Source organism: Cervus canadensis, chromosome 7 (genome assembly GCF_019320065.1).
Source record: "Cervus canadensis isolate Bull #8, Minnesota chromosome 7, ASM1932006v1, whole genome shotgun sequence".
NCBI lineage: Eukaryota > Metazoa > Chordata > Mammalia > Artiodactyla > Cervidae > Cervus > Cervus canadensis.
Window position 1 is genome coordinate 13024488 of NC_057392.1, and position 24510 is coordinate 13048997.

Sequence of the window (24510 nt, forward strand, 5' to 3'; positions counted from 1 at the left end):
CCTGGGATCTAAGCCCTGCTGAGGGTCCCCCAGGCCTGTGTCCTGATGAGGGTCCCCCAGGCCTGTGCCCTGATGAGGGTCCCCCAGGCCTGTGCCCTGATGAGGGTCTCCCAGGCTCTGAGCTCTGCTAGTGGTCCCTCAGACACAAGCTGTGTGATGTCTTCTCAACAAGGAACCTTCTGCTAGAGGACTCTGTCTCGGGTACCGCAGCACAGCCAGGGGCTCTCACAGCATCTGTTTTTGGAATAAAGGCCTCAGTAACTGACTGCCTTCCTTTCCCCTGGCTGTCCCTCCTTATCTTTATCCCACGGTTCCCCCCACCTCCACCCCAGATCATTTGCTGATCATCTGCTGACCATCCTCTGGACTCACTTCTCCTTCCAGGAGCATTGCAGACACGTCTTCTTGGGGAGAATTCCAGCCCATCCTTTTCATTTTACCACCTGCTGTCCTCTGCCAACCCTCTATTCTGTCCCCTCCCATTCCCCATGCAGCTCCTCCCATCATGGGCAGCAGCCTGCGAAGGACTGATGGCTCAGGAGTTGCAGCCTGGCCAGCTCCTACAGGAGGCCAGCGCTTCACAGGAGCTGGTGTGGGTTTGGTGCTGAGCCCAGGGGGCTCACTTCCTGGATAGAGTCAGTAAAGGAAGGCCTGTCTGGAGACCCAGAGGTGAAACAGTGAGGATGGGACTTCCCTGGTGGATAAGAATCCACCTGCGCCTCTTGCTACCACATCGCCACCATCATGGGTTGCGTGCACACTCCCAGGAAGGGCTTGTCCCAGTTAGCTCTCCCCTACCACCGCAGTGTCCCCACCCAGCTGGAGCTGATGTCTGACAATGTGAAGGAGCAGGTCTACAAACTGGCCAAGAAGGGCCTGCCTCCCTCACCAATTGGTATGATCCTGAGAGAATCACACAGTGTTGCACAAGTAGGTTTCGTGAAAGGCAATAAAATCTTGAGAATTCTTGAGTCCAAAGGACTTGTTCCTGATCTCCCTGAGGATCTCTATTATTTACTTTAAAAAGCTATTGCTGTTTGAAAGCATCTTGAGCAGAACAGAAAGGGTAAAGATGCCAAATTTCGTCGGTTCTTTTTTAAAAAATTAATTAATTTTAATTGGAGGCTAATTACTTTACAATATTGTGGTGGTTTTTGCCATACATTGACATGAATCAGCCACAGGTGTACATGTGTCCCCCATCCCAAACCCCCCTTCCACCCTCCTCCCCATCCCATCCCTCTGGGTTGTCCCAGTGCACCAGCTTTGAGTGCCCTGCCTCATGCATCGAATGTGGATTGGTTATCTATTTCACATATGGTAATATACATGTTTCAATGCTATTTTCTCAAATCATTCCACCCTCGCCTTCTCCCACAGAGTCCAAAAGTCTGATCTTTATATTTGTCCCTCTTTGGGCTTCCCTGGTGGCTCAGAGGTTAAAGTGTCTGCCTCCAATGCAGGAGACCCGGGTTCGATCCCTGGGTTGGGAAGATCCCCTGGAGAAGGAAATGGCAACCCACTCCAGAAATTCTTGCCTGGAGAATCCCATGGACGGAGGAGCCTGGTAGGCTACAGTCCATGTGGTTGCAAAGAGTCGGACATGACTGAGCAACTTCACTTCACTTGCTCTCTCACATATACAGTCATCATTACCATCTTTCTAAATTCCATATATATGCGTTAATATACTATATAGATGTTTTTCTTCCTGACTTACTTCACTCTGTATAATAGGCTTCCATCTGATTCTGATTGAGAGTCGTATTCACTGGTTGGCTCGATAGTACAAGACAAAACGAGTCCTCCCCGCCCCCATCCCCACTCCCAGTTGGAAATATGAGTCATCCGCAGCCTCTGCCCTGGTTGCATACATTTGCCTATTGTACACAAGCAATAAAATCATTGTTTAACAACAACAATGAAAAGGAATCCACCTGCCAATGCAGGGGACATGGGTTCCATCCCTGCTCCAGGAAGATTCCTCATGCTGAGGAGCAGCTAAGCCCATGTGCCTCAAATACTGAGCCCATATGTTGCAACCACTGAGGCCTGTGTTCCTAGAACCTCTGCTCCCCAACAAGAGAAGTCACTGAAATGAGAAGCCCATGCACTATGATGAAGACCCACTGCAACCGAAAAGAAATAAATTTTAAAAAGAAGAAGAAGAAAAGTGAAGATGGAGTGGAGGGCTCAAGGGGAGGAGGGGGGTCAAAGATCATGGCCCTTCCCTGTGGTCTGGGGGGGACTGGGCCCCCCTCCCTGTGGGCAGACTTATGGCAGAGCCAGGCGCCTGCCTCTTCCCATATATGCCATATACGGCTGCAGGTCATGACACAGACACTGGAGAAAGAGGGGCAAAGTGAGAGAGGGAAGAGGGAAGACCAACCTGAGTGAACTGGGCCCTGGAGGGCCTCATAACAGGGTTAAGGTGCTGAGTTGAGTTACCTGGTAGATTTGGGGATGGGGTGGGAGGCTGGGGTGGAGGAAGACAGGACAGTGTCTGAACAGGCACACTCCCACTTACTCCCAGTCCAGTGGGTTCCATTCTTTTCAAATATATTGATCCCCTTTTGATATCTAAGCTCTGATGTCTTTCACATGATTGACAGCATTTTTACATTCTCTTTATGCTAATAATTCCCAGAAAGTAAACTAAAAGCAGACTGTCTACTTAGGTATGGGCATGGGACAAAACATTTCCAAGTGCTGTTTAGGATGGGATGCTCAAAATTTTTAGAAAATCAGCTTTGATTCAATAGATTAATCCCTTCTTAGATTTGCTATATTGTTCTAACTCCATCAAATATACAACTTTTGTACATTTGGATTTCAGTTGCATTATTTAAGAAGTTCAAAAGTAGTACCATTTTGCTTAAAAACACTTCTTTTACTATGGGAATTTCAATCCCCAAAGTAAAGAAAACATTAAAACAAATCCGCATGTGCCCATGACCAGCTTTAATAATTAACACATGATGGATCTTGTTTCATCTCCCGGCCCACTCCCACTCCTCCCCCTGCCTCTGGCCACTGGATTCTTTTAAAGTAAATTCCAGACATATCATTTCATCTGTGTGTATTTCAGTTTCTAAGAAGGTCTCTTTCTTCAAAACAACCCCATGCTATTGTGACACCTAAAAGTTGACCATCATTCCTTAATTATCATCAAATATTCCATTATGTTTAAGTTCCACAGTTGCCTCATTAATGGTTTTTTACAGACGATTTGTTTAAATCAGAATACAAAGTTCTCACATTGATTAATTGTCATCTCTTAAGTCTCCTGTAATATCCAGCAGTTCTGCCTATGTTTTTGTTGCTTTCTCATCATTTACTTATTGAAGAAACTGAGTTATCTATACTGTAGAGTATCCCATATTCTAGACTTTACTGATTGCACTCTCTTGTTGTCATTCACATATTTCTTTGTCCCTCTTTTTCCTGTGAATGGTAGTTAGGTCTGGAGGTTTAATCAGATTCATAGGTCATTTTCTTTTCTTTTTTAAAAAAATTATTTATTTTTGGCTACACTCGGTCTTTGTGGCTTTGCGAAGCCTTTTTCTAGTTGCAGTGAGTGGGAGGCTACTCTTCATTGCAATGCAAAGGCTTCTCATTATGGTGGCCTCTTGTTACGGAGCATGGGCTCTAGATGCAAGGGCTCAGTAGTTGCAGCACATGTGGGCTATTTGTGGCTTAGTTGCTCCACCGCATGTGGAGTCTTCCCAGACCAGGGATTAAACCCATGTCCCCTGCGTTGGCAGGTGGATTCTTATCCACCGTACCACCAGAGAAGTCCAGCAATTTTCTATAAGAACATTTCATAGATGGCGTGATTTCATTCTCATTTTACTGCAGCAAAAATCACATAAGTGCCTGTTATCTCTGTTTTTGTGAGATATTCATTGTACAGTGATGTACTGCAGCTTTTCATCAGAATTCTAGTCAGCAGTGTTAAAGGACAGTCACTAATGAACATTGCCTAGATTCATTATTACATTAGGGTATGCAAAATGGTGGTTTTCAAATTCTCTTCACCTATTTTGAATTTATTAGCTAAGATTCTTCTATAAAGAACTTTCCTACATCAACTATTTAGCTACAAGTATGGTTTGTGACGGAATTGCAATAAATGATTGCTTTTTACCAATTTTCAAAATAATAAGCTAGTATCCTTATATCTTCTAAAGGTGGTCAGTGATTTGGATGAGTGTCTGTATGGGACCTTAGTTTACTAAAACCCACCAAGTTAGCTGCCCCAGTCTCATGGATGTAAATTGAAGACATACAGCTCCTGGGTCAGAGATAATGGATTTTTACTCATGTCACAGCAAGCAACATGGGCTTCACGTAGGTGTCTGGTCCTCTGTCTCCCAGGTCCCATGGGTGACACAGAGCAGCCCAGGTGGATGCCACACATGCAGTAAGTTTGCATCACAATGAGAGACAGTTAGCTAAGAGGATGAAGAGTCATCTTTGTCATGGAGGGAAATATTGCTCATCCCCCAAGGCAGTTCTCTGCCAACGTGACCCTGATAAACAGTTTGGGCAAAGAATGGCCAGGGTCTTGTATCCTTTGCCTACCCATAACAGACATGCAAGAGTGTTCAGGGCCCATGGCCTGAGTCAGAATTTTTTTTTTTTTATATTATGCATGGACTCAGTTATTTTAAGCATATTTGACATAAAGTTTCATTGCAGCCATTATTCTTTTTGATGCTCAAATTGTTTCATGTCTATCTGGCCAGTAAGACTTGACTTCTGTGATCTTCTGACATGACCCTAGCAGTCTTGGGTAGCATCCTTGCTTTTTTGTTTAAGCAAGATATTACAGGCTCACCTTGTAAATTTTCTGCTTCAGTTTCTGGATATTTCTCCAGAAGCCTTGTATTGGGAGATGCTATTTGGAGACCATAATCTGGGTGCTAGGAGTGTTTGTTGTTACTGGATGAGTCATGAATTCTACGTCTTTTCAGATGGCAGAGCTAGGAAGTAAGTATTTGTTCTCTGACATAAAAATACATTATGAATCAATATTAATATTTCAGAGTAAACTTTATTATTACAGAATTTGACTTAACATTTAAAATTTTCTATTTGTATCTCTTTTATGCTGAAAATTTTGATTCCTATTAACACTAGCATAATTATTTATTTTATCATAATACACCATAGCTTCAAAGGAATATCACTAATATTATCACTACAGTATGATTATTGAGCTAAGCAACTTAAGATTTCTTCGCAATTTACTTATCATATATCTTATTCTTAATACTCAGCTAAATTACTATATTTTAATGTCACTTTAATAATTCTCTGTATGGTTAAGTCACTTAAGTTCATTTAATTTAACTTTCTTTAGTTATTCTGTAAAATATGTAAAGTCTACATGGTTCCAAAGTCAAAGCTATAAAGTAAGGTAGTCTCTTCCCCTAAATCTTTTACAATCCCCCTCCATGCAGGAAACCATTTTATTTCCTCTTCAACTCTTGCTGCTTTTGTCTTGAAATACAAACAACTGTGAATAGGAATATACATATATTCCCTGATTTTTATAGAAAAAGTAGTATACTACACCCATGATTCTACACCTTGCCTTTTCTCATAGAACAATACATGCTCCATAGTTTATTCCAAAGGTATAAACAGAAATTCTCCCTATTCCTTTTCATAGCTGCATGGAACTCCATTATATTGACATGCTGTGGTGTGTAAAGTTAATCCCTGACTGCTGGAAATGTGGATTTCCAGACTTTTGCTGTTACAAACAGTGCTTCAGTCTTACAGTATGTCATTTTGTATTCTTTACTAGTGTATCTTTGAGATAGATTCCTAGAAGTAAGATTTCTGAGTAAAGGGGTAAACACTCACATAATTTTGCTGCTCCTGCTGCTGCTAAGTCACTTCAGTCGTGTCTGACTCTGTGCGACCCCATAGATGGCAGCCCACCAGGCTCCCCCGTCCCTGGGATTCTCCAGACAAGAACACTGGAGTGGGTTGCCATTTCCCTCTCCAATGCATGAAAGTGAAAAGTGAAAGTGAGGTATCTCAGTTCTGTCTGACTCCTAGTGACCCCATGGACCACAGCCTACCAGGCTCCTCCATCCATGGGATTTTCCATGCAAGAGTACTGGAGTGGGGTGCCATTGCTAGGTATTACCAAATTCCCCTCCTTAGAGTTTGCTATTTTGTATTCCCATCATTATAGACATTTTAAAAAGTGATGTGACAGTTTTACTTAAAAGTTACAATATATCAAAATAATATATATTTAGAGAGATTTAGACTTATAATAACATACTTTAAAGTTCAATTTTGAGCAGAAACTAACACAACATTGTAAAGCAATTTTACTCCAATAAAAAACATAAAGATGAATATGGTTGAGACCATTAAAAAAAAGTTCAGTTTTGAGAGACTACAAAGTGTCTCAGAAATCTTTTAGGGTTTCCTGAGCAAAGTTTTAAAAGACAAATGGTATAAGAAACTGTAGAATGATTGTTTGGTTTATATTCATGTTGTGTCCAGGTGAGGCTTTGATGTCAGTTAGATCTGTGTCCCCATTCCTCCCTTTCTATCTTGTTGGGGTGACTACAGATGAGTCATTTAACCCCTCAGAGATTTCTGGGGAAAGCATTTGTGGAAAGTGTGAGATGAGATAATACGTGAAAAACCCTTAGCACAGAGTCTGTGCTAAGGTGGACCAGGTGGACCACCATGTGGGAGGAATTATTAGGAGCTGACTTGTTCTTGCCAGGACCACACTGTCCCTCCCCTTTCTTGCAGATCAGAGAGGAGAAAGCAGCTATGATGGGATGGCGGTAGGGAACTTGGTTAAGCAACTTGTCCTGGTTTGCTCTGGACTTTTCTGGTTTTTGCTCTGAAAGTCCCACTCCATGGAAACCCCTTCAGTCCCACATGAACTGGGATGGTTGGTCACCCTCTTGGGGAAACAGGTCTGGGTCGAGGGCCCCAGGGACCTCTGCCAGAGGCTGGAGACAGGCAGAACACAGGGCCAAACAAAAAACCTGCTGTCACAGAGGGGACCAGAAATGTTTTGAAGTTAAAATGGAGTCTTCATCTTGAATGGCTTCTGCCAAGGGAAGCTGGGTTGTTGGGCTCCTTTCTCCAAGTCTGTGGCTAGGAAGAGTTTCTCATAGGCCTTTGACTTTTTGGTATCAGCTGTAATTGAAAAGCTCCTTGGCTATCGTAGCATGTTGATATCCTATTGGTAACAATAGTGAGGTTTTTTTCATGTGATAAAAAGCAATCCCAGGAAATTGTATCTAATCATCCCTATTCACAGGAGGAGGGGATTCCCAAGTGGCTCAAATGGTAAAGAATCTGCCTACAATCCTGGAGACCTGGGTTCAACTCCTGGGTCAGGAAGATTCCCTGGAGGAGGGCACAGCAACCCATACTACTGTTCTTGCCTGGAGAATCCCATGGACAGAGGATCCTGGCAGGCTACAGTCCATGGGGTCTCAAAGAGTTGGACACAACTGAGCACTCACAGGAGGAGTCACACATTCAAAGAAGGAAGTCATTGTTTAATACTGACCATGCAAGTGAGAACACAGGTGTTTGGCAGCCTCAGCCTCATGGCAGGCCAGACTTATATCACTCAGCTCCAATTATTTCAATATTTCATGAAAGAAAAATGTCCCTTCATAGATGGCAGGGTGCTCCGAGATTGCCAAGAAGTAGGCCACTCAGCCAGAAAGTTCGGGAACATGCTGGGAGCCACCAACCCACCTCTGACATTCCCCAGGAGCATCACTGGCAATCAGCTCTCCAGTTCCTGCCAAGAAACAGGCTCAGGGTGCGGCACGTCAGTCGCTCCGAGGTTTAACCCCGATGGGTTTACAGCATGAGTCATACAACCAAATCCCATTAGCTGCCTCTGAAATTGTAACTTCATGTTCAGAACAGCTTAGCAGTTCTTCAAGACCCAATTCGTTTCTCTGGCAGGATGCTCTGTCAGTGGGAAACGCAAGCAGCCTCCTGTGGCAGGTTACTCAACGCTGCGCCTCCTTTGATCTCATTGTCCGCCACCACGTTCCCCACCCCGCCCTGTGGTTTCAAGCGCCTTGTATGCCATCACCCCTGTGGTGGAAGTTCAGCCAGTTGCCGTGGCCTGGCCCCCTACAGCACCCGTTGGAGTGAGTGAGTGAAGCTTCCCCACTGCGGGCAGCCCTGGTGGGGTGACCCCAGGCACAGGCAGGATATCCACTCCCGGCCCCAGGCCCTCCGCGTTCTCACTCTGATGCAGCCAGTGGGTCGGTGGGTGGGGGGTTGATCAGACCGAGGACTGGCCAATCCAATGGGACATCCTCTCCTGGGACCACGATTCTCCAACAGAGCTGTTCGAGGGCTGAGCAAACGTCTGGACTTAAAGGCCTCTTGGGTTGCCGTGGTGTGAGTGGCTCAGAGGTGGCCCGGCTCCCCAGGCCTCCCGCGTGCCTTCCAGCCTTGCTGCTCTGTTGCCAGTTAATGCAGTCTCATGGTGTGCCTGGGGCACTTGGGCGGCACCAAAGGTGAGGAAGGCCTGTGGGCCACCTTGCTTGGGGACTTGCTAGTGAAGCAGTCTGGCTCCTCAGAGCCTGGGAGTTGTAAAAATGTTTAAAAATTGGTTTCTTAAGTAATATATAGACATAAACCTTAAACAGAATTTGAAATGTGTAATAAAACACAGTAAAAGTGAAACCTCTCTCCCACTCCGGCCCCGCACTCCGTGCTGCCAGCATCTTTGCTTCCCCCAAGACTAACCTGCTGTGCTGTGCTTAGCTGCTTAGCCGTGTTGGACTTTTTCCGACCCCATGGACTGTAGCCCGCCAGGCTCCTCTGTCCATGAGGATTCTCCAGGCAAGAATACTGCAGTGGGTTGCCATGCCCTCCTCCAGGGCATCTTCCCAACCCAGGGATCGGTCCAGGGTCTCCTGCATTGCAGGCAGATTCTTTACCAGCTGAGATACACATCTATTATTATGGTGGCTTTTTAAAAGTTACTTGTTTTGTTTTTTTATTTTTATTTTTTGGGATATGGACCAGTTTTTAAAAGTCTTTATTGCATGTGTTACAATATTGCTTCCATTTCATGTTTTGGTCCTTTTTTCTTGTTTTTGGCTACTAGGCATGTGGGATCTTAGTTCCCTACCAGGGATCGAACTCAAAACCCCTGCATTGGAAGGTGAAGTCTTAACCACGAGACGACCAGGGAAGTCCCCACAGTGGTCACAAATGGAATCCACCTACTCACACCCTGCTTTTCCCCACTAATAAGACTTCAGAGTCTCATTGGAGACTCTAAGGAACAAAGGCCACTTAAAAGATTTGTTTCAAGGTGGAAGCTTGAGTAAGCTCTCATCCAGGGGCCTCTTTCCCGTGTATGTGTGTGAAAGTGCAATGCGTATATGCATGCTGTGTGTGTGCGCACGTGATGCTGGCTGCACATGTATTTCTGACACCCGCCACCTTGTGCAGGGGGTGACAGGGTGGGGGAAGTTGGGCCTTATTCATCTTCTAGCACCGAGCCCCGGGCCTGGCGCAGCAGTGCTGGGGAAACATGAGGTCACTTTTTCCTGGCCACCCTGCCCCGCCCCCCAGCATGAATCCTACACTCTAGCCAATTCTACAGAATTGATTTCCAGACTCTCAGTCCCTGCTCATGAAACAAGTTTGCTGTTTCTTATACTGTTTCTTTTACCTGGAATATCCTCCCAAGTTCATCATCGCTTGTGGAAGTTGAGATCATGCTCTCTGGCCCTCTTCCTGGAATGATTTTCCTGACCAGTTGGACCAGCCAAAATCCACCAATGGCATTCCTCTGTCTCACACAGAACCACCCTGAACCCTAACTCTTTCACACAGTGACCCTCCCTGACCCTGCTCCAATCCTGACACCGACACCAGTGACATGATATTATATGTGTAGATGGAACAGTTCTTCACCCAGGCCTGTGGCTTCCAATGACACCTGGAACCAGAGGGCTGGGACAGCCTGGGGCCTCATCTGTGGATCTGTGGGGAGCCATAGTCTTTGCAGCTGGGAACCCTTGGCAGGTAACTTCTCTTTCTCACTATCTCCTGGCTAATCTTCTCTTTAAACTGAGAAAGAGGGAGGTGGAGACTGATGAGGACTTGGCCCACAAATCCCCATGATGCAGGAGGGCTGAGCATTCTCCTCCTGACCTGTCTGGGTGCTCTGGGGATTGGCAGTCCCCAGCCCCGTCAGCTGTGGGCAGAGGAGAGGAATCACAGCTGTCTGGGGCTGCCCTCAGAATTCACTCACTTAATCATCACTTATTCAACAGGTATTGGTTGAGCTCCTGACATGGATGGGGATAGTGGGGACAGAGCTGTGAACACCACCACGTCCTGCACTTGAGGAGCTGATGCTCCAGGGAGAGAGGCCACCAACACACAAGTAAGTGATGAGCAGAGCGCGAAGGTTCAGCAATGCTGTGAAGCAAATAGAGGAGGAAACCTGGGTTTGCAGTGGGGTGGGCACTGGCAATTGTCAGGATGGTCAGGGAAGGGCTCTCCGATGAGGAGATGCCTGAGCAGGAACTCGAAGGAAGTGAGTGAGGCCATGTGGGAGCAGAGGGAATGGCAGGCTGTGCCAAGGGGAGAACAAACGCCCAGTGTGCCTGGGAGGACTGAGCCAAGTGGTAAGAGAGGAGGCCCAAGTGAGTATGTGGGGGGGAGGGGGGAGAGGGGGGTGGGATGAGGTGGGGTGGGGTGGGGTGGGGTGGGAGCATAGCATACAGGCCACAGAAGGGACTTTGAATTTGACTCCTTGTGAGCTGGGAAGGGTCCTCTGGACTCGAATGTTCTAGAAGAGTGACATCAGACTTACATTTTAAAGTGACCTTTCTCCAGGTGGTAGTTTGTAGAGGGGCCATAGCAGAAGCAGGGGGACCAGGCGGGGGCCACAGCAGTGACTCAGGTGGGAGATGGCGGTGCTTGAGACAGGGTGGCCAGGAGGTGGCCAACCTGGGTAGTGGAGGTGATGGGAGGTGGTCTAGTTCCGGACAGATGCTGAAGGAAGAGCTGGAAGATGTTGTGGGAAGGAGGGAAGCCCTAGAAGGAGGAGATGGGGAAGGCACTGAAGTGTCCAGGACAGACCTAGGATACCCACAACCTCACTGAGTGACTCAGCAAAACAAACCTTCTCCAGAATGGGCTTCAATGTCTTCTTAATGCCTATAACTTGTGGCGGTTAGAGACACAGTTTTGAGGAAGACAAAGCCTCGCTCCCCTTTGGGATCACGGTGCAGGGGGCCTCCTCATAGGTAGGGCGACTGAGGGGCCCCTGCTTTCACTCCAACAGCCTGACCAAGCCTGGCTGGTCTTTGGAGGAAAACCATCTGTAGCAAGTAAACCCACTTTTCACAATTAGAGCAAATTCTCAAGTTTGATACTGGAAGATAGTTTTTAGCAAATAATTTTGGTAAAATGATGACTTTTGCTGTAAACAAACAGCCCAGCCAGGCTGGTCTCACAGCAAGATGTGAGGAATTCTGACCCCATTGGCCATTGCTGTGGGAAATGGCTACTCTGTGTCCTTTCAAACAATAGAGTTTTCAGAAATGTAAACACTGACTTTTTCCCTTGGTGCCCTAGTAGGCCACTCCCCTCCCCTCTGCCAAGGTCGAACAGCTTCTCTGAGGAGGCTCTTCACCAAAGTTAAAGGTCAGGCTGAGCCTGGACCCTAACCGTCATCCCCCTCCTCTTCCTCCCAGTAGGACTCCAGCTTTCAATGAGGAAGTGGGGAGGCGGCTTTGTGAGTCTGGGCATCTGTGAGTTTGGGGGCCAGAAAAATCCTCAAGTGTCTGTGTCTCTGGACACTGCTGCTTAAAGCTTTGTTCTGGGCAGTGCCTTCCAATAGGCTGCCCCCACTCCCCGCATAAGGGCACGCCAGGGCTGGGCTGTGAAGCAAGACAAGGACAGGGGTCCTGCAATGGGCAGGTCTAACCTGCAGGCTGCTGGAATTTGCAGGAATCATGATGGTGGTGGCTAACACTGACTGTGTGTTTGACACTGTTCTAAGTACTTGCCATGAATGATACCATCTAATCCTCACAACTGCCAAACGAAATACATGATCCTGTGGTGCCATCTTGCAGTTGAGGAAATCTAAGCTTGGCAAGATGAGGCACTGAGCCTGGGGTCACATGGTCCAGGAGTGGTGGGCCCAGGGTGGGAGCCCTCATGGTCCAGCTCCAGACCCTGCATGGTGACGGTGGCCAGCAGTCACCGGCCCTTCCTCCAGAGTCAGGTGTCAGGAGTAAAATCACCCCAGCTGAGAACCACTGCCATCTATTTTGATTGTGCCAGATTAAGAAATTCTGTTTCACATGGAGAAGTATTTGCAGTTGTTAAAAGTGTGTGTGTTTTTTTTTTTAATTAGCTCTCTTGCTGTTCCTGGAACAACCTTTAATTAAATAAAATTCTTGCTTTGAGATCTGTACAAGAAAACACATTCTTGCAGCAGTCCAAGTTAATATGTCGGTTGTTTTCAATGTATTAAAATTTGTACATAACACATTTGTGTGAGTGTGTTGTTTTCACTACAATTTTGAGGAATAGGAAAATCTTCATGTTAAAAACATTCAGACCAAATGTTGGCAGATCCTCTAAGTCTTTCAGAGGCGGGTTCAGAGAGGTTGGTTTCACATTGGAAAGCAGCCGCAGAGAAAGGCAAGGATTTGATGACAGTGCAGGTCAGGCAGGAGAGCAGGGTCACCCTGAGGCTTCATTAGACAAATCCTGCAGGAGGCAGGGAGGGCGTGTGGAGGACTGGGTCCAGGCAGGAGAGGATCCAGAATTGAGGAAGGAAAATAAGACTGATTCGGGCACAAACAGAAGAAAAAGAAAGGCCTCTTGCCCCAAGTGGTTCTAACAAAGAGCCCCCAATTCTCAGTGACGCAGGGCCAGGAGGTTAAACCCAGAATAATCATAATGAAAACAATCTGTTTGCACCATTTTATGCTTCCAGAAATTCCCTGGAGCGAGTCCAAGGTGGAGAATCCCAGAGGAAGTGCTGCTTGTTGGAAGTGAGAGGAGGGTGGTGGGAGGGAAGGAGGACAGTTTTCCCAGGTCCCAAGGACTGGGGGAGCCAGCCACTCTGGGGATGATGGAGAGAGGGGCACCCCCGCAGGCCGCAGAAACAACAGCTGTCTTAAATGTTCTGGAAAACATAGTCTTTCCCTGGAATCAACTTGTTCTCCCTCCTCCGAAATGGGGAGCCAATTTCAGGGCTCCCTCCTAGGAAATCTGCCTTGGATGCAGGGGGACAGCTGACCTTAGGCCAGGACTCACCACACAGCAAAATACAGCAAACCTGACCAGAGTCAGGACACCCACCCTCCGGCAGTGTCCTGAGCTTGTGGGCAGTCCTCGGAAAGAGGGAGACTGGCCCCGGTAGACAGGGGGACCTTGAGCACATACCTCCACCCCTCCTCCACCCCTTTTCCAGCCATTGTGGGGAATTTCCTTCTTGGGATAGGACTGGACACTTTCAATGTGTCAGACTTTGTGAGAAGTGGTCCAACTCTTCATTTCACAGACGGGAATCTGAGGCTGTGTGTGTGACTTTTCCAAGGTCACCCGCCCAGGCGTTCTGACCACCAGCTTAGGGCTCTTCAAAACCACCACTTCCTCTTGGTGGGGTTCGGTGACTGATCCAGAGCCTCTCGCTTTGTCATCCAAAGACAACACAGACATCCTCTCCCCTGTCTTCTGAGGAAGGGTAAGCGCGTGAGGGGGTGTGTCCTGCCCTGGAGGGGAGAGCTGATGGATACAGCCATTTCTAAGTGGCTGACTTCTTCCCAGCAGGACAGACCCTCAGCTGGGTATTGGGTTGAGGTGAGGACTAGGGAAAGGGTTAGGGCTGGGAGTCTGGTGAGTGTTGAGAGCCTGGCAGTTCTGTGTGGGATGAGGAAAGTCCTTGGAGTACTTTGGAAGGTAGCGGGTGGAAGTCAGTCTGGTCAGACAAGGCCTCCTGGGAAAGGGGGCCCACGGAGGATGCTCAGAATGTCAGCTGGTGAAGAAGAGCCTGGGAAGACAGAAGGAACAGGGGCTGAGAGGCTGGAGACAAAAGATGTGCTTGGAAAAGTTCAGATGGTCCGTATTGACTACAGGATAGGGTTTACTGGGGGAAGAAGTAGCCGCCAGGCACATATTGAGCACCAGCTGAATGCAGGTGCTGTGCTAGATGCCAGAGATAAAGGTAGATGAGACTTGAGTTGAGAGTTAACCAAGAGTTGTTCTGTTCATTTTCCCGACACACGTACAGAGGCCCTTCTCTTGGCATACACTGTTGGATTAAGGAAGAAAGTGTGGTCCTTACCCTCAAGAACTCATTGACCACGAGGGAGGCTTCGGGAGGCATAGGGCTATGGGAGCTTCCCAGCAGGAGTTCCTGCCTCCTTCTAAATTCCCAGTTTAATCCTAACTCCTGCACACACACCTCCAGGGGTCCTTAGCTGGGATCCTTATGCATCCCTGCCCTACCTACCCAGGAGTCTGTGTTTTCCCCTCCCATTGAGGAGTTTCAGAGGACTCCCTTAAGAACCACCAGCCCCAGTGCAAGCCCATATCTTGGCTTGCCAGGAGGGTTCAGAGCCCAGTTCATCTGGAGAAAAGAAACCCAGGGCTCTGCATTTCAGGATGAGAGGCGCTGAGAGTCTTCAGACCTTGTCTGGCCCCTCGGGCAGCAGAACACCAGCTTCGCAGCTTCTCTGCTTCACGTTGAGGGCTGTCACTGCCTTAACTCAATGTCCTCCCCTTGGGTGACTGGAGCCTGATAAGGGGCTCACCTCACACTTGGAAAGCACCATACAGTTTCCCGTGACCTCCAAGCTTTCCTTTGGCGTTGGCAGAGCAGCCGTGCTTTCCATTTCGCAGATGAGGCCACTGAGGCTTGGAGAGCGCGAGGCTGGGCTTCCTCCAAGGTTGATCTGCGCATGCCCAGGCCCTGCCCTGCAGCCCCCACCCCTTCCAGCCACCCATGACTTCCCTCCCAACACGGGCCACAGAGCTCTGTTCCCACGTAACGGGAGTGGATTCCAAAACCAACTGTGAAGTTTCCTGAAAGGAGCTCCAGGGCCGCCAGTTTCAAGGGCTCTGGCAGGGCCCTGCCAGGAAGCGCTGAGCCAGTACCGGCTGGGGCATGCTGTGCTGACCCTGGCCTCAGGGGCCTTCCTCTCCTCATCGGGAAAGGAGGCTGGGGATGCTGAAGGAGACCCTTCTGGGAACCGTCCTACGGGAAATATTTCTCCTGCTCGGCCTGCCCCATGTTGGGCCACACCCACCCTTGGCAGGGAAGAATGGGCCTCAGCTCCTGGGCCTTGCAGGGGGCACAGGTCAGCACATTCCAGGGTTTGGCCTTTCCGCCTCCATCAGAAAGCTCACAGCAGACGGAAGGCCTGGGCCTCCTGGTCTGCGTGGAGCCGACAGTGGACAGGGAGTGGGGACCAGTGACCCCCTCTCTGCTGGGCAGAGCTCATGGAGCTACTTGGCCTCTGCTGAGCAGGAACTGACCTGGGAGCCTCCCTCCCCAAGGTGCTATGAGGCCCGGGGCCCCTGACTGCTCCCAGTCCCTGAGCTGCTCTAGGGAAGGGCGTGTGTCTCTGCTAGTGGGCAAGACACACCACTTCCGGTCCCACCTCCCCTCTGGACATCCTCAGCTGACCTGCCTGGTGTCCCCTCTTGAGGCACACAGGCCTCCTCTGGCTGTCACAGCTCTGCCCCCTCCCTCCGCTGCCTGGAGTAACCTCTCCTCCATCTTCCCCTGGTAACTCCTGCTCTTCCTTCAGCCCCAGCTCCCCACTCCCTTCCCCAGAATCCCTCTGTGGATCCTGGGATGGTTGGTCCCCTGTCCTATGCCCTGACCTTTTTCTTCAGAGCACACATGCCTCACAGTCAACTTTAATGGCCTGAGGTTGGCCCATGGACCTCATGTCCCCAGGCGCAGGAGGGCTAGGACAGTGCCTGCCTCTTGTATGCCAGACCAGACGCAGTGAAAGCTGCTCAGCTGTGTTTATCAGTTATGTTGAATATTCTAGCTGCATTGGGGTTTCTGGAAGATACTGCCATCAGGCCTTGCACACACCTGGAGTATGAGGCATCATGCGTGGCCCAGAGAAGGTCCTTTAGGACAGGGCAGGTGGGAAGTGTGGGCTCACACTGAGGGGCCAGGGTGCGGTGCCAAAGTATGGGGCTGGTGGGGCAGTTCGTCCAAATAGGACAAAATATCTTGGAGTAGATTTGCAGAGAGAGGGGAGCCCTGGAGAAAGGGCAGTGACCAGCTGGGGATGGCCAAAGGCAGATTTGCTCAAGCCTTCGTGCCCCCAGGGGTCACCGAGGAGGCAGTGGGTCCAGATCTGGTGTCATCTTCTCTCTGGAGCCCCACTTTCCTCTTCTGTAAAGGAGGGACCTAGCTGATGGGGTTACTGGGAGGTCAACTGAGGGAGTGTTCATGAAAGTTGAGTCAAATGTCACTTTGCTTTCTCCTTTTCTGCAGAACTCTGGCCAGAGGTAAGGCCCGTGGGAAGTGGTTGTCACTGTCTGGGTACTTGCCCTCCTCTGACACATGCTCTGGGTTCCTGCAAATATTGCCAAGGTAAGGGGAGTTTTCTTTGGCCTTTCTGTTGCTCTTCCCAGGAACCAGGCACTGTGTCACCACCAGGCAGATGCAACAACACTCTGCCCTTGGAGGGCCCACTTTCCCGGGCTCAGGGAGGCCAGACCCCTGGAGGGGAGCAGGCGTTTTGTAGAGAGCTGGCCCTGACCAACTGCTTAGTGGGAGACCAGGGCCCCACTGTCACCACACTCATTCTTTGGAGGTCTGGCTGGTCCCTGACTTCCTGTCCTTCTCTGCGGGTCTCCAGTTCAGCCTCTGTAACTCCCGGCTCCTGCCCCAGAGCCTTCATACGGGGATGAATAGACAGCTCGCTTAGGGCCCAAGGCTAAGCTCACGAAGCTCCCTGACCCTCACCTCAAAGTATGGCTGCTCCAGCCTTCCAGTCCTCGGGCCGCAATCCTGGTGGCCCCCTGTCTTTCCCAGGCGACACCCAGCCTGCCCACCAGCCCTGTCAGTGCTCCCTTAAAACAGATGCAAACAGATAGTGGCAGAAAGCAGACTGGAGTTTGCCTCCTTCTCAGTGAGGGAGACAGGACAGAGGGCCATGAGGAAGCTTCTGGAGGCGATGGGAAATTTTTTTTAGCTTTATTTATTTCGCTGTGCCTGGTCTTAGTTGAGGCATGCAGGATGTTTAGTTGCTGCCTGTGCCCTCTTAGTTGGGGCATGTGGAATCTAGTACCCTGACCAGGGATCAAACCTGGGCCCCTGCATTGGGAGTGAAGAATCTTAGCCACTGGACCACCGAGGAAGTCCCAATGTGATGGGAACGATAAGTATCCTGACTGTGGAGCTGGTTGATGGGGATGTATGTGTGTCAGAACTCACCCAACTATGCACTTCATGTGGAGTTTAATAGATGCTACTTATACTGTAATAAGCTGTTTCTTGTTTATTAAAAAACAAACAGATGTTTCCAGTGGCCTCTGTGAGATCCTGGACAAGTTTCTTCCCTTCTGTTACCCTCAGCTTCCCCACTGTAAGTTGAGGGTCTCTAAGAGACCTTCCAGCTTGACCTTCATGAACTTCCATCCACAAATCTCCTTAAGAGGCAGGGCCCATCCTCAGGGGAGGGCATGAGGCTGTGTGGCCCAGGTCTGTCCAGCACTTTTCTGATCCCAGCTCAGCTCACCAGCTCTCCCCGCACAAGTGGCTCAGACCAAGTCATTGACTGGGTAGAGCTGGAAGCCAGGAAATAGGGCCAAGTCATGTAGGAAAACAAGGAAGTGAGTAACTCTGTGACTCCACAACTGCCTGGGCTCCTCTCAGGCCCAGAAAACTCCCAGAAGGCTGGAGAGAAGCATGGAAATGTTATCAACATGTACATTTGACAGGTGGGGAAACAGGCCCAGAGAGATGTTGTCTCTCAAGTCTGCTGAGTTGGGGTATGGCAGAGTTGATGCAGAAAGGCAGGTGGCTGCTAGCTAGACTCACTGTGGTGACCACTTACAACATATACAGATATTCTGTTGTACACTTGTGACTAGTATAGTGTTATATGTCAATTATATCTCAATTTAAAAAATAAACAAAGGCAGGGTGCTGGGCTCCTGATCTATCACACATAGCCCCCTCCCCTGAGGGTCAGAAGACATGAAGTTCATCCCTGGATCCCTGGGCCTCTCTAAGCTGGTTCCCCAATGACCATGGGCTCTGCCTTTGATGCTCCCAGAGAACTGTATCCTTCTGTGAACCCCATGTCTGGAGAATTCCCATTTGGGGCAGGGAGTCAGAGGCTCAGAGACCTGATCTGAGGGGCCTTGACTGAGCTGGCTGGGACCAAAGAATTGATGCTTTTGAACTGTGGTGTTGGAGAAGACTCTTGACAGTCCCCTGGACTGCAAGGATATCCAACCAGTCCATCCTAAAGGAAATCAGTCCTGAATATTCATTGGAAGGACTGATGGTGAAGCTGAAACTCTAATACTTTAGCCACCTGATGTGAAGAACTGACTCACTGGAAATGACCCTGATGCTGGGAAAGATTGAAAGCAGGAGAAGGGGACGACAGAGGATGAAATGGTTGGATGGCATCACCAACCTGATGGACATGAGTTTGAGTAGCTCCGGGAGCTGGTGATGGACAGGGAAGCCTGGTGTGCTGCAGTCCATGGGGTCACAGAGTCAGACATGACTGAGCGACTGAACTGACTGAAACACTCCACATCCATCCATCCATGGGTGATTCTCCAACTGCTCTGTGAGGCTGACATCATTAACCCTGTTTTACTTCATTTACTAAAGGAGAAGTCTGATATTCTGAGCACTGAAGCAGCTGTCTCTGGCCCCAGAGCTGCTCACTGGGGACGCCAGAACTGGAATGTAGTCGGCCACATTCCAAGACTTTCCAAAATGAAGGAGGCAGAGATGGGGAGAGGGAGGAAGAGCAACAACAGCAGCAGAATCTGTCAGCATCAGGGCCACCTTGTCCACGCCACTGTCCTATTAACTGGTATCCCTTCTTCTTCTCTGTTCCCTTGCCAGGTGTTCTCAACACAGCAGCTGGGATCCCACTGGAAAGCTGTCAGACCATGCCTGCCTTCTCTGCTCAGAGCCCGGCCGAGGTCCCGCTTCTAGAGCCAAGCCCAGGTCCTGGCAGTGGCTGTGAGCCTGCCCCGGAGGCCCTTTGCCCCTCCGACTTCCCCTCCACACCATCCTCACCCTCCTCCCTGCCTGTCTGGCCACAGGGCCCCGTGCTGTCCCTACAAAACATCAAGCACCCTCCTCGCCCAGGGCCTTTGCACTTGTTCTCTCTGCTCAGACCTTCTTTTCCAGGCATCCTCATTGTCTAACTTCTTCCTTCCCCTGAGTCTACACTCCAGAACACCTTCCCTGAGCACCCTGTTCAATACTGCCACTTCTCCCCAGCCCAGTGTTCCTGATCACCCCGCACTCTGCCACATAGGACTTACCACTTTCTAACACATAATACAATTTGTCGTTGTTTAGCCAGTCAATCGTGTCCAACTTTTTTGCGACCCCATGGACTTTAGCCCCCCATGCTCCTTTGTCCATGGGATTTTCCAGGCAAGAATACTGGAGTGGGTTGCCATTTCCTCCTCCAAGGGATCTTCCCTACTCAGGGATCATACCTGTGTTTCCTGTAAGTCTCCTGCATTGCAGGTGTATTGTTTACCACTGAGCCACCAGGGAAACCATAATACAATTTATCTATTTATTATATTTATTGTTTGTCTCCCTCTGGACAACTCTAGCTCCATAAACACAGGGCTCAGTGTCTCTTTTGTAAATAGATTAAACCCAAACAACTTGAGTGGCACCTTGAACAGTGCCTGGCATGGAGCAGACCTCTAATAAACACTTGCTGGGTAACTGAATTTGTTGAGGGCTGCTACCCTGGAAAGACAAGAGCTTGTGAATCATCCTTTCCTGGGTTTCACTGCATCCTTCCAGCGCTGACCAGCAGCTCAGTTTTACCTCCTTAAGTCGCCCTTTCTCATCTATGAAATACGATTAATTTTTGATATAATACATATGAGGGGCCTCACAGAGCGCCTGGCTCACAGCAGCTGTGTGAGAGCCAAATGTGGGGAGAAGTGACTTATTTAGCAAATAAATGTTAACTAGAAGAAGCTCTGGCACATTAAATAGGACGAGGAGCCTGAAAGCTTGCAAACTTGACTTGGGTGTTAAGCTCTTACCAGAGGAAATATTTTCTCCCTTCCTTGAAGGGAAATGTTGTGGTCCCTGAAGCAGGGAGTTTGAAGGAACAGTGCCAAGGAGTGAGGAGCCCAGTCTCAGCCAGAACATTCACTTCCTGACAGGGGGCTTGGGGACACTAACTTCAGCTCTCAGGACCTGTTTTCTCATCTATGAAATGAGACGAGGATGCCTTCTCTGCTGACTCCAGGGGAGGTTAAAGGGATTGAAGCAGAAAGCACTTGTGAAATACCTGGTGGGCAACATGGATTGCCTTTATAGAGGGAGCACCCAGCCACCATCGAAGTAGATGCTTGCTGCTTGGGCAGGTGTTACAGGCTGGGCTATGCCATCTCAAATTCACATGTTGAAGCGCTGCCCACAGAACGTGACCATACTTGGAAGTAAGACCTGTAATGTTGTTGTTCAGTCACAAAGTCGTGTCTGACTCTTTGTGAACCCATGGACTGCAGCACGCCAGACCTCCCTGTCCCTCACTGTCTCCTAGAGTTTGCTCAAATTCATGTCTGTTGAGTCAGTGATGTCATCCAACCATCTCATCCTCTGTCACGTCCTCTCCTCTTGCCCTCACTCTTTCCCAGCATCAGGATCTTTTCCAATGAGTTGGCTCTTCACATCAGGTGGCCAAAGTATTGGAGCTTCAGCTTCAGCATCAGTCCTTCCAGTGAGTATTCAGGGTTGATTTCCTTTAGGATTGACTGGTTGGATCTCCTTGCAGTCCAAGGGACTCTCAAGAGTCTTCTTCAGTAACACAATTTGAAAGTATCAATTCTTTGGTGCTCTTGTCTTCTTTATGGTCCAACGCTCACATTTGTACATGACAACTGGAAAGACCATAGCTTTGACTATATGGACCTTTGTCAGCAAGCGATGTCTTTGCTTTTTAATATGCTGTCTAGGTTTGTCATTGCTCTCCTTCCAAGAAGCAAGCATCTTCTAATTTTATGGCTGTAGTCACCATCTGCAGTGATTTTGGAGACCAAGAAGAGAAAATCTGTCATTGCTTCCACTTTTTCCCCATCCATTTGCCATGAAGTGATGGTACTGGGCCCTGATCTTAGTTTTTTGAATGTTGAGTTTAAGCCAACTTTTTCACTCTCTTCTTTCACCCTCATCAAGAGACTCTTTAGTTCCTCTTCACTTCCTGCCATTAGGGTGGTGTCATCTGCATATCTGAGGTTGTTGATATTTCTTCTGGCAATCTTGATTCCAGCTTGTAATTCATCCAGTCTGGCATTTGGCGTGATGTCCTCTGCATATAAGTTAAATAATCAGGGTGACAATATACAGCCTTGTTGTACTCCTTTCCCAATTTTGAACCAGTCCATGTAAGCTTCTAACTGTTGCTTCTTGACCCATGTATAGGTTTCTCAGAAGACAGATAACATGGTCTGGTATTCCCATCTCTTTAAGAATTTTTCACAGTTTGTTGTGATCCACATAGTGAAAGGCTTTAGGCTAGTCAATGAAGTGTAAGTAGATATTTTACTGGAATTCCATTGCTTTCTTTATGATCCAACAAATGTTGGCAATTTGATCTCTGGTTCCTGTGACTTTTCTAAATCTAGCTTGTACATCCAGAAGTTCTCAATTCAAGTATTGCTGAAGCCTAACTTAAAGGATTTTGAGCATAACCTTACTAGCATGGGAGATGAGCGCAATTGTCCGGTAGTTTGAACATTCTTTAGCACTGCCCTTCTTTGGGATTGGGATAAACATTAACCTTTTCTAGTCCTGTGGCCACTGCTGGGTTTTCCAAATTTGCTGACATATTGAGTGAAACAGTTTCACAGCATCATCTTTTAGGATCTGAAATAGCTCAGCTAGAATTCCATCACTTCCCCTAGCTTTGTTCATAGTAATGCTTTCTGAGGCCCACATGACTTCACATTTCAGAATGTTTGGCTATAGGTGAGTGACCACACCATCATGGTTATCTGGGTCATTAAGACCTTTTTTGTATAGTTCTTCTGTGTATTCTTGCCACCTCTTCTTAATCTCTAATGCCTCTGTTGGGTCCTTACTATATTTGTCCTTTATCATGCGCATCATTGCATGAAATGTTCCCTTGGTATCTCTAATTTTCTTGAAAAGATCTCTAGTCTTTCCCATTCTATTGTTTTCCTGTATTTCTTTGCATTGTTCTTTAAAGAAGGCCTTCTCTCTCCTTGCTATTCTTTGGAACTCTGCATTCAGTTGGGTACATCTTTCCCTTTCTCCCTTGCTTTTCACTTCTCTTCTTTCCTCAGCTATTTGTAAGGCCTGCTCAGACAACCGTTTTGCCTTATTGCATTTCTTTTTCTTTGGGATGGTTTTGGTCACTGCTTCCTGTAAAATGTTATGAACCTCTGTCCATAGTTCTTCAGGCACTCTGTCTACCGGGTCTAATCCTTTTAATCTATTCATCACCTCCACTATATAATCATAAGGGATTTGATTTAAGTCATTGCTGAGTGGCCTAGTGGTTTTCCCCACTTTCTTCAGTTTAAGCCTGAATTTTGCAATACGGTGCTGATGATCTGAGCCACAGTCAGCTCCAGATCTTGTTTTTGCTGGCTGTATAGAGCTTCTCCATCTTCAGCTGCAAAGAATGTAACCAGTCTAGTTTCAGTATTGACCATTAGGTGATGTCCATGTGTAGAGTCATCTCTTGTGTTGTTGGAAAAGGGTGTTTGCTGTGAAAAGAGTGTCTGCTTACTGACCAGGTCTGTAAGGAGGTAATTAAGTTAAAAAGAGGTCCTTAGGACCATTCTAATCCTATATGGCTAGTGCTATAAGAGGAGGAATCTTGGTCATGGACACACATGGAAGGAAGGCCATGTGAAGATGCAGGGAGAAGACAGCTGTCTACAAGTCAAAGAGAGAAACCACCCCTGCTGTCACCTTGACCTTGGGTTTCTGGCCTCTAGAGCTGTGAGACAATAAAGTTCTGTTGTATCAGCACCCCATCCGGTGGAACTATAGTTATAGCAGCCCCAGGAAACTAAGAGAGAAGGTCTGGATGAGATTCATGGAATGTTAGGAAGCCCAGGAACTCACTTCCTCTCCAACTTAGAACCCCTCCCCAAACCTACAACTGATGACCCCAACATCAGTCCTCTGGGGCCCTGAGTTCACCTGCTGCCTCCCTGGGCCCTGGAGTTGCCCAGTTGAGTCTCTCAGTGAAATAGTCAGTAATTTAAGGGGAGTCCTGGTGGCACCATGGGGGCTGCTCTGGGCAAAGACCCTCAGGAACACACCCCATTGAGGTTCCAGGAGGAGAGGCGTCTGGAAGGGCCTTGGTCACATTGACTGGGAGGGGAAGGGCAGCCTCTGCTCACCTTGTTCCTCTTGGCAGTGCAAGGAGAGCAGGTGCCTGTTCGTTCTGGAAAGAACTGGCACTGCCCAGGGCCCTGTGCCCACCCACTCGGCCTTCTCATGCTCCTAGGCCCCTCCTCGGGTGCAGGGCTGTCGGGTTTGGGAGAACTGATTGTGCGGAGGGATTCCCTCTGGGCAGAGATGTCTCAGACCCCCTCCCATGAGAGTGCAGGGCTCTGGGACCTGTCCTCAGATGGACCTCACTCCTCTCTGAGGTCACTTCCGCTGGGGCAGCACATCTCCAGACCCTACTCTCCTGCAGTGGACTTATTTAGTCATGATATGCAGTGAGTCCACTCGCCTCCCCCAGCATCACCCACCTCTGTCCCCACTCAGATCACACACTCCTTTAAAGTGCTTCTGTCAACAATGCAGGCTGAAGTCAGGGGACTGAGACCCACACATCAACTTTGTGAAGGTGGACCCTCTTGGAAGGGTTTCCAAGTGAGGTGCTGGGCTAGGAATCCTGTAAAACCTTGGTAGAAAGTTGCCTGTTTCTGCTGTAGAATAAGGGGGGAAAAATAAAGGTTTTTCTTGCCATACAAGGCCACCCACATACACTCCTTTAAAAAATCGAGGTGAAGCTGTGACTGTTGGTGTGTTGTCGGGTAACTATCAGCCTGCAGCACACGGTCTGAGGCCATCTCCTCGTTTGGCTCCTGACTTAGGAAAACAGGAGCCCGAGGCCAGGCCAACATTCCCCCAGCCGCCCACGCCCATGCGCCCAGGCCCGTGGGGAGAGAGATCTGAATTCCAGCCCCACAGCCTCGTGCCTAGCTGCCGCCTGGGCTGAAGGAGACTCTAAAGGTCAGTCATCCTCGGTC

The 24510-nt window shown here is 48.6% G+C and overlaps 1 non-coding gene and 1 pseudogene across 1 annotated transcript; both read left to right on the top strand.

The window, feature by feature from the left end:
• Positions 1-744: 744 nt before the first annotated feature.
• Positions 745-23756, top strand: LOC122445158 (annotated as a pseudogene).
• Positions 1422-1493, top strand: TRNAW-CCA. The gene has a single exon. It is a non-coding gene; the product is annotated as a tRNA-Trp (tRNA).
• Positions 23757-24510: the final 754 nt, after the last annotated feature.